Genomic DNA, 11,040 nt, shown 5'->3' with positions numbered 1-11,040 from the left:
ACAAGAAAATGCATTGTGAATATATTATATTATTCGGCTGTTAATGAGGCACATTATGGAAATGGATATCAAATATTGCTGGATTGCATCGATATCTACCATTTAATTGGTACTTACTTGGATTACATTTTGTTTCCCTTCATCGCAGGACTTCCTCATCCCCGTCGGCTTCTTCATCCATTGGATAAATCCATCCGAATCTCTGGGCTTGTTTGAAGAACGTCTCGAATGTCTCCAGTTTGCGCCTAATGAGCTGCCCATTGTCCAGTTTGTGGTAGGTGGATCCAAAAGGGGGCGGTGGTACTGCCAAGGGGGCGTGGCTGTTGCTGCAACAAGGACTAGCCATCGAGACTGGGACAAACTATTTGCAACTTTAGCCAGCGCCCAATTAGTGACGTTCAAACAGCAGGAACATCAGCTAAAGCAGGCGTACACTGGGGAAAAATACTATTTCTGAAGGGTTTTATTTAAATTGAAAAGTTTTAACTGTGATAAAGTGTATTAACTCTCATTTCTAAATGAAATATTGGAAAAAGATTGAGTAATTGACATAAGTTATAGATACAATCTAAAATAATATGACTTTCTGAAACCTAGACATGGGTTAGTCCCCGTAGTATTTATTTTCCAAAGAATTTTTGAAAACTTCCTTTTGCCTTAGTATTTTTTCCCAGTGCCTGTCCACAGAATGTTGCTGTTTGGCTATTGAGCAGGATGTCCTTATCCCGACTCCGTGCCGCCCACTTATCCAATCCTTGGAGCACCCATCCTTTGCCAGTTGGAGATTTTTGCGCCGCAGCACTTAGAAAATTGCGCCATAATCAGCCGCAGTTGGGCTAAGCCGGGGAAAGTCGGGGGAAAGTCGGTGGAAATCGGAAGCCGGCGGAGGACGAGCCTAAAGTCAACAATGAGCCAAGTCCCGGACCATGAGACCTGGTCTTGATCCTGGTCTGGATGCAGGACAACAAAAGCCAATGCCAGTTGGCTTGGGCATCGGCATCGGCATCGAGCCTGCAAAAGTGCTGACTGTGACAGCTTACTTTATTGGCAAAATCAAATCAACATGGCATTTGCATGCACTGCCAAAGATACAGGACCTCCAGGAGGAAAAGGAGCAGGAGTGGGTGCCGGAGCAGAAGGGGGAGTATCACCCAGCCAATCTGCAAATATGATGAAATGCCAGGCTGTTGGCTCCGGAATCGAAACGGGAATGGGAATGGGAATCATGGCAAGGAGGCACTCTGCTCCTCGTCGTCTGCGCTAAATGCAAGTCAAACACAAGTCAAGAATGGACTGCGAAGGGTTCTGCCAGGGGGGTTCATCAAGGGGGTCCATGAAAGGGGGCTTGACAGCCAGGATAGGGGGTCTTCGGGCCCCAGCCCATCGGAAGCAAGCACAGTGGTCTGAAATTGTAAAACAACTAAGATTTTAGTAGTAATATTTACTGATTGCAATATATTCAAATAGCTTAACAAAATTTAAAAGCAGCTTAGAAATATTTGAAATATCATATTTAGATTCCTAACACAGCGTTTAATTTTTATACAGGTTTTTCCAGAATTTATATAGCACTTCTCAAGGTTTCATTATAATCTTAAATATGTTTTATCTTGCTATATTTTAAAATAAAAATCAGAAAAGATTAAAAAGTACAAAATGGTAAAATAATATTGATAAAATATATGATATTTTTAAGATTTATAAATGTATTTCATTAATATGTAATATATTTTCTCCAAAATGAGAGATAGGGAATTGTAAGCAAGAGAAAACAATAACATGAAAGTGAAAAAACAAATTCAAATGTATGTGGCAGACTGATTTTACTACCGAATTTTAAAAGATGTTAATCCTTTATTATCAAGCTGTAAACCTTATATATCATATATTATATATTATAAGTCATAGATCATATCCTGGACACTGTGCTTGACTTTGATGGGATTGTGGGGGATGTTTGGATGTGATGTTGGGTTGTTGGGTTGTTGGCTTGCTGGGTTTCTGGGATGATGTGATGTTGTGATGGCCTCGTCTAGGTATTGAAGCTTGTAAAAATTGCATGGCGCTGCATTGCCGCTCAAGTACGAGTGGCGTAGTGACGAGCGCTGAGTGCCCATGCCCCGCCCCCCTTTGGGCCCCGCTTTCTGGCCCCCCCCGCCCATGGCAACCCCTTTCGGCAGCCATCTTAGCCAGGAGTCACTCTCCAAAGGCCTCGTTTTCGAACCAGGCAGTCATTCACATGCATTCAAGTGGGCCCTTGCAGCCCCAACCCCCCTTTCACCCCTTATAAGCCATAATTTACCCCCTTTTATACCCCACTTAGACCCCCCACCCCTTTTTACCTCTGTCAACAAATCGCATTCATGACATTTTCTTGCATTGACTGGGCCACCAGTTGCCATTTTTAGGGGGCGGAAAAAAGGGGGCGTGGGTTGTTGGCTGTTTTATTTATTTGTTGTCGTCATCATCAGTTGCTGTAGTTGTTGTTGGATCCGCCATTTGCCTTTTTAGCCGGCTTCCAAGGGTTGCTGCCTCAGATTTGTAATGAGTCGAAATACAGGGGGGCATGGGGTGAATGGGGGGTTAAGGGGTCTTACGGCACAATTTAGTGGTATGAGCACCTGATTCAGGTGGGGCTGACTTGGCTTGGCTTTGGCTTTGGCGCACTTGACGCGTTTTATAATTTCCGTAAATAACAAACGGCTTAATTTGCGCATATTTCCGTTTGGATTTGCACGACTCGAGTGCGGATGTCGGTTATGTATGTGTGTATATTTTGTAATTTCTGGGTTTCCACAAGGGCGGTATTTTCTTTAAGGAGGGGCGTGGTCGAACCTAATTATTAGCAATATGGGGGAATGATTATATCTAATAAGAACACAATATTAATTTATTTTATTATTATTTTATGTTCACTGTTTTTAAGTTTTTACAATCGGAGTTACTTAGTTGAATGATGAAGATTGTTAAATGGTTGATAAGCTAATTTTTTTTATTTGAACCCTTAAAAACATTAAAAAAGACACAATTATATTAATTTTTTGAAGTGTGAGGTTTGAGTTATGATAGCTCGACTGTTGTAGAATCATATCATATCATATTTATTTCTTTTTGAATTATTAGAGATTTTTAAAAGTATGGTATGATATATTTTAACGATTCTTCTTGGCTTAAAGAAAGGATTTATTTGTATTTTTATTTTATCTCTCCTAAAACTTTTTATAGATGTTGTCCATTTTTTTGGAATGTACCAAATGTACCATCCCAATGCCTAGTTCCATCATGCTGGTGACATCCTCATCCATGTGGATGCTCTGTGACAAAAAGCCTTTCAACGTCGTTAGCTTAATAACTGTCAAGTTGATGTACGTGTGTGAATGGGGGGCGGTGGGCGATGGTCCAGGGGGCGTGGCTCTTCTCCGTTTTTTAATTCTTTTTTTTTTGCACATAGTCTTCGGCTCTTGCTGGTGACTCTACGGCTTCAGCTTCTTCTTGCCGCACTTTGCAGTCAAGCCACATAATTACAGCAACAAGAGGATGCCAAAGTGGGCGGCGTGGGCGGTTTGGGGGCGTGGTGCCGGGGGTTATCCTTTCAAAGGACATGTGCCAATATGACGAATTGCGGTTGCCTGCGCACAAAAAAGAAGGGGAATGCTGAAATAGAGACAAGAAATGTAGTGTAGTTTGGGCCGGAAAAGGCAGTTCTAATACCCAACAAGAAATTATAAAAAGTTTTTTATTTTGCTTACTACATAATTCGATTTATCAACATATATTTGCTTTGTTATAAGTCAAGTCAACTTTAAGTAACCTTATGTATTTATAGTTTCAAAGAATATTTTCATACATTCACCATGACATTAAATGCCATTTTTTTAAACGCATTTCTATATAAATCATAAAAGTACTACAAAAATATTTATAAACATATTTATCTTTTAACTCTTTTTAAAGGTAGTTTAATACAATGTGAGAATATTTTCAATCTATGCTTTTTCTTACTCTATATTTTAGTGGGGTAAAAAAGGATGCATAGTTCATTCCAGAATGTTTTCTCAAAGGTATTCGAAAAAAAAGGACGATGTAGAGAGACTGAGAGTGCGGTTCAGTCACTAGAAATGTGTGAGTGCCATTGATGTTTGTTGGACGGAGGAAATGGGATGGTTTGGACTGAGATAGGTGGCTATGGGATGATGTAAGATGGAATGGGTGTTTGTGGCCTCTACTGATCCCCTCGCAAAGGGGGGGCTTTCCCCTTGGCAATCCTCGACCTCGGCGGTCTCATTTCCTCGAGTGGCAGCCAAAACAAAAGATTTCTACTCGCTGCACCTTATCAACTCGACATTCTTTTTACTTTGCGTTTTTTACCCAGACCCGAATGACATTTTGCACTTTATTAAAACCATATCAACCAAGCGGAAAAGTCAAATGCAATGCTGATTAGCCTTGTGGTGGGTGGTTCTGGCCACATTTGGCCTTGCGGTTGACAAGCTGTGGAAATTGGCGCTTGATGGCGTCCTTAGCGGAAACTGTTTAATGGCCAAAGGGAAAAGGGTTTGGGAAATGGTTGAGAATCACTGAGAAATTACAATTTGGGTGCCACAACAAAAGACAATTGGAGAACGTAGAAGGAAATGCCAAAAATTCAACTCAGATTTGGGGGAAAAACGTTGTTTTTTTGCCAATTTAAGATGATTAAATTATTTTTATAATTTCTAAATTAATATTCAACTTTTGTTCTTCACAAGCTTTACTTTTCCTTAATAATTGGCTTATTGCCCATAATTAAAACATGAAAATAAACCACTAAACTGAAACTTCGAGCTATCATTTTCACAAAATCTTTTCCTAAATATATCCAATATATTTTCCGTTAAAGCTACAATAACATATCTTTTTCTATGAAATCATTATATTAATTAGCTTAAATTTGTCTAATAATATTTCTATATTTTATAAGCAACGTTACCCAGAATTTTGGGAAACAAAGCGCACCTTTAAACACTAGTTCCTAAAACTCAAATATACTTTAAGATGTCCCCCAGTTGCAGGCTATTTTAGAACCGATTTTTCCGCTTCGGAAATGGTCCCAAGTTCGGTTTATTAAAAAAATGCTATCTCGAACCGAAACAGCGAACAAAAAACAAAAAGCCAGCGAGCAAACAGAAAATGGAGCAGGCAAAGGTAAGGGCAAACAAAAATAGATAGAAAGCAAAATATGTGGGGGTTGTGGGTGGGCGATTTACTGCCTGTCGCCGGGACAGGACAACTGCCATCTGAGAGGACATGCTGGACAGCAAGGACACCCAGCCAGCCGGGAATCCATTGCCACCCCCGCCATCGCAACCTACAGCCGAAGTACATAAGGGCCAACCTATGTACAAAGGCCCCCCCAAAAAAAGCCCAGAAAAAATATATTTCACTAGGGGAGCAGACAGGTGAGCACAACAACACCTGAAGGATCCCAGCGGAGGAGGAGGAGGAAAAGCAGGGGGAGCAGAAGGAGCAGGGCGATGTGGAAGGACATCAGATGACAGGACAACGAAAAAAGAGCGACTTACCCGTAGGAGGCAAAGTGCACTGAAGGAAAATTCCTAAATATATTTAGCTTACCCATTTGAAAAAATAAAACTAAGAATAAATATATTTTTAATATTTCTTTATTTAATAATATTTAAGATATAATAAAATAAAAGATATAATAAAATATATAATAAAATATATATAATATATAATATATATAAAAATGTTCTTTAGTGTGATGTTTTTAAAAAGTTGTTTGGTATTTTTTGTACAACTTTAAGCTTAAGTTTAATCTATAAATTTAGTATATCTATCGTAAAAACTTTGAATATCTTAGAAGCTTAGGACTCCATTTCTACGTGTGAAATGTACCTATCCTAACATTTAGATTTATAATTTAAAAATTTGAAATTGAGACAGAAAGTTAATGAAATACATAAACCGATTTGAAATTTTAGTGTTATATATTTCTAGTAATAAGATTTGAATATATAGGAGTTCTTAAGATTGATGAGGGTTTTAAAAATCTTGCAACTTGATAAATTTAATGTCCAAAAAAAAATATAATAAATACTTTAAAATAAAAAAACATTTTTACAACAACTTAAAGATGGAAATACCCCGAAAATAGAAAAATGTCAGATTTAAACGATTCTTAAAATCTTTTCAAGACCTAAAACTTCTTGAAAATGTTCTTCTTGCGTTTGCAGTGTCTCGAATTCGTGGCCAAAAACCGGGCCCACTGAAGCAGGGGCGTGGATTTTGCAGGAGCGGCGGAACGGCAAAAGGGATCTGAATTCGGAATGGGAGGCGGACCGGGAAGGGGTGGTCCTTAGCCACCCCAGACACGGGGCGCATATATACAGCGTTTGCAGCCCTATGTGTGCAGAGGGTTGCTATATATCTATATATCTATACACATACAAGTAAGGGTGTATGTACAAGGGAGGGTTCCGTACCGTTTCGCAAAAAGCGAGGCAAAGTAAAGCGCTATAAGAGCAAATATGGCTGCCAACACCCGAATTCGACACGTAAAGTGACGCGTTAGCTGCGTTGCTATGACAACCCAAAAGGCCTCCTGACTTTCCCCATTTCCCATTTCCTGCTGCCCGGAAAACCTGCTGCACAACCCCTCCAAAAAATAACGGTGGAAAATCGGACGGTCCGGAAAAAATGAAAAACCCAAGATATAAGAGCAAAGGAAACGGCTTGGGTTTTCTTCTCTTTTTCGGGGGGTTTTGCCTTTGAACTGCACACGGCACGTAAATAAAGTTGATGCGGCGGTCTATATTGGTGGGTCATCGGATTTCGTTTAATGAGATTTTCCATACACGTCCTAGCCAGTCAGGTGAAAGGGAAGAGGAGGGGGTAGAAGGGTCCCCGGGATTGGGAAAAGTTCACCTTGGTGACGCGAATTTCCCGGGGGATAACAGCCCTCAGAATCTCTGGGGAAATTCACTTGGAGTGCGAACAATTGAAGGTACATGCCACAATTCCTCGGTCAGTCGAATAAAAGGATGTTCCATCTTAATTAGATGGATTTCCACGATGATTTCTTTGGTGTAAGTAATGTCTGGGGGTTTGAACGGAATCCCTAAAGGAGACATTATTTAAAATGGTAAGTATAATAGTAAGGATAATATTATATATATTATATAAAAATATGGTTTAATCACTTTAAAAGTTTCTATCATATGACTATAACTAATATGTAGTAGAATTATGTTTTACTTATAAAAAGACTGCTTTATTCCTGAATTAAAACGGATCCTAAGTAAGCCTATAATATTTGTATATAATAACTTTGTAAATAATTCAAAGACAGAAAGTACAAATGATACATATTTTAAAATATAATATATTTTGTTGGTAGAAAATATGTATGTAGTGAGGTATGATAAAGTTGATTATTAAGCTCTTTGGTATCTGTTAGAAATTTCAAAGAATAAAAAGTGTTCTTGCAATGTAACATTCGAATTATGCTAATGAAATCATGAAAAAAGAAGCTAATTATTAAGGATGCAACCGAAAATAGCACCCCTCATATATGCTATGTATGTTGAAAATTTCCCGAGCTACCTTCACTTTTGACACGGCTTTCTTTTTTAACCCCCCCACTCCCTCGAGCGGGAATTAACCCAAATTGCTGATATGTTCGCGGCACATGGAATACAAAATACGATATAAAAATAGGACAAAACACAAAAGGCCGCGCAGGGTGCAATCCATTCAAATCAAGCGAATCGGGCGAATTGAACGCAATCCGGACGCAGTTCGGTGCACTCGGAGGATTTTTGTTTTCCTTTATTTTTGTTTCGGTTACCCATCTTCTGTATATACATAGATATATGTATTTTTTATCGGCGCTCATCTGCCTGTCTGTTTGAATTGAGCATTTCCAACTGCAATCTCGCTCGCCCCTGGAAAACAATTGTTTCGATTGCGCAAAACGTGAATTTCGTTAGCGATCCGTTGGGATAATAGCTCAAGGCTGTATGGCTCTATTGTTCATCCAGGGAATTCTCAACTCGGGCCTTGAATAAACACTGTTTGTCGGCAGGGCAAACAAAGTAATTGGGTTGCCAAATATTGCGCAGGGATACCGGATCACCCTCACCACGAATATCTCTTTATTTCATTTCTCGATGCTCGAGATCTCAAGACTTTGATAAAACATTCGAAGGTGCATCCTCTTTTTGAGTCGGCGGAAACAGACAATTGTCCTGGTTTACGGGAAAGTAGAAATAAAGGATCCTCCTCATTTACTAAGTAGAGATCTAGGAGCCTAAGCCGAGAAGCTAAGTAGCTGCGATCACCGCACTTAGATAGATCGACTTGCAGATGCCCAGATACGAAAGAGTTGTTGTCCTCCCATCCCCAGCATTTAAGGATTACATTCAAATCCCGGGGATCTCTGATCTGTCAAATTGTGCGTGGGCTAATGGGGATCCTTAGAATGCGGTGGTACCAAATCAAGGTGTTGCGCCAGCTGTCGCTCATTCAAAAAGTCGCCGACCGAAAGGATCCCGCTGAAATTGTCGAATATTATTTTTTTTGGGATGGGAAAGAAGGTTCGAGGACCGTCCGAGGATTTTCACAAAAGCTCAGGGCCCGACGCTTTGAAGTGGCCGACAATACAATGCCGGTACTATGGCACACACCTAAAGAGAATTATTAGTAGAACTATATATTTTCCAAAAACGATAATTAATAAAAATACTGATAAATATTATTATTATATCTTAGAACAGATTTTGTTTATTGCCAGAGTTGAAAAAATTGGTTCAAACATTAATACGAGTATAAATGGTTTAAAACTTGTTCCGAAAAACCGCCATATATTATTTTAATCATAACAATGTTATAGAATTTAATTCCGAAAAATGTCTTTTGCTAAAGTTCTTGAGATACATTCAAAATATGATTACAACACTTTTTTAAATATGTTCAATAGGTGTAAATATTAAACATTTTTTAATTAGATTAAAAGATCTTTTATTTTTATTTTTAAAGTTAAAGTTATGAGTTTATTAACTCTCATGTTATGTTATAGTATATTAGTTATTTAAAAAACTAGCTCATACCCTGCCAAGTATTAAAGAAACACCTTATTTCCCTGTTCTTGTTTTCGAAAGCCCCCTCAATTTTGAGTATTTCCTGTGGCTAAGCTGTCATATCCCCCGGCTCCTTGGCAAGTGACTCGTCCGGAGCTCCGCACAATTAGCTCACTTCAAACTTCGAACATTTCCCCTTGGGCGTGGTGTGTGTGTGCGATTCGGCAGGATCTGTGGGCTCAAAAAGCCGAATGGCGAAGGGGGACGCCTGTCATAACTGCACAATGGGACGAGGGACGCGAATCGCAGGACTCACAGGACTCACAGGACTCGCAGGACTTCCTTCCTTTGTTCGAATCGCTCTGGAGCGGATTCCCCATATAGATTTCATTCCGCTCAAACGAGGTAACCGATACGGATGCTTGTTCTTTTAATTGCTCGGGCGAAAACGATAGGCAATCATCATCTCGTCGAAAGCTGAATTTGAATCAGAATCCGAATCCGCATCTGAGTCTGAATCTGAATCTGAGGCCGAATCGGATGAGGAATCAGGAATCAGGATGCGGGGCAGCGGCGACCATTTGGCGTCGACTGTTGGCGGTCGTCGGCATTTTGATTGTCGGCTTTTGCGGCCGGCACAAAACTATATCGAATTACACATCCAGCTAGTCCATTCGACTGACTGACTGATGGACTGATGGACTGCGCGGCGGACAGAGTGTCACTTTCATCCCAAAATTGCCAAATCACTCGTCTCAAAAAGGAAAAAAAAGGTCATTAAGTTGCCCCTAATTTAAGAACTATGAGCTCTGAAATAGTTGCAACGAACAATTTAAATTTAGCCTCAGCACAGTAAATGTTTAATAAATATTTTAGTAAATATTTTTGGTCAAAAATTCGAGATTCGCATTTGCATGTGCATCGTGTTTTTTTGCGAAAAATGTCAAAAATTAAAATTTTCCAGGTTTTAATGCCAATGGATTGGAAATTAAACAACGAGTTCAACGAGATATGACATTCTTCGATCTGACGATTATTTTTGTTATAGCAGCCAAAAAACTGAAATTTTATGGCGAAAAAATGGGATTCAGATTTTGGTCAAAAATTCGAGACTCGCATTTTAGTCAAAAATACGATTTTTCTGTCCAGTTTTTCAATCGTAGTTCAGCCAAATGAAGGCGTACAGCTAAAAGACCGACTGTTTTGAACAGCTCTCTAGCCAAGCTAACAATCCCAATCATTTTTAGGAAAATTTATTTTTTGACCCATTTTCGCATTTTTTGTAGGGGGTGCATCGTGTTTTTTTGCGAAAAATGTCAAAAATTAAAATTTTCCAGGTTTTAATGCCAATGGATTGGAAATTAAACAACGAGTTCAACGAGATATGACATTCTTCGATCTGACGATTATTTTTGTTATAGCAGCCAAAAAACTGAAATTTTATGGCGAAAAAATGGGATTCAGATTTTGGTCAAAAATTCGAGACTCGCATTTTAGTCAAAAATACGATTTTTCTGTCCAGTTTTTCAATCGTAGTTCAGCCAAATGAAGGCGTACAGCTAAAAGACCGACTGTTTTGAACAGCTCTCTAGCCAAGCTAACAATCCCAATCATTTTTAGGAAAATTTATTTTTTGACCCATTTTTGCATTTTTTGTAGGGGGTGCATCGTGTTTTTTTGCGAAAAATGTCAAAAATTAAAATTTTTCAGGTTTTAATGCCAATGGATTGGAAATTAAACAACGAGTTCAACGAGATATGACATTCTTCGATCTGACGATTATTTTTGTTATAGCAGCCAAAAAACTGAAATTTTATGGCGAAAAAATGGGATTCAGATTTTGGTCAAAAATTCGAGACTCGCATTTTAGTCAAAAATACGATTTTTCTGTCCAGTTTTTCAATCGTAGTTCAGCCAAATGAAGGCGTACAGCTAAAAGACCGAATGTTTTGAACAGCTCTCT

The sequence above is a fragment of the Drosophila suzukii genome, chromosome X (genome assembly GCF_043229965.1).
Source record: "Drosophila suzukii chromosome X, CBGP_Dsuzu_IsoJpt1.0, whole genome shotgun sequence".
NCBI lineage: Eukaryota > Metazoa > Arthropoda > Insecta > Diptera > Drosophilidae > Drosophila > Drosophila suzukii.
This window is presented reverse-complemented; position numbering follows the sequence as displayed.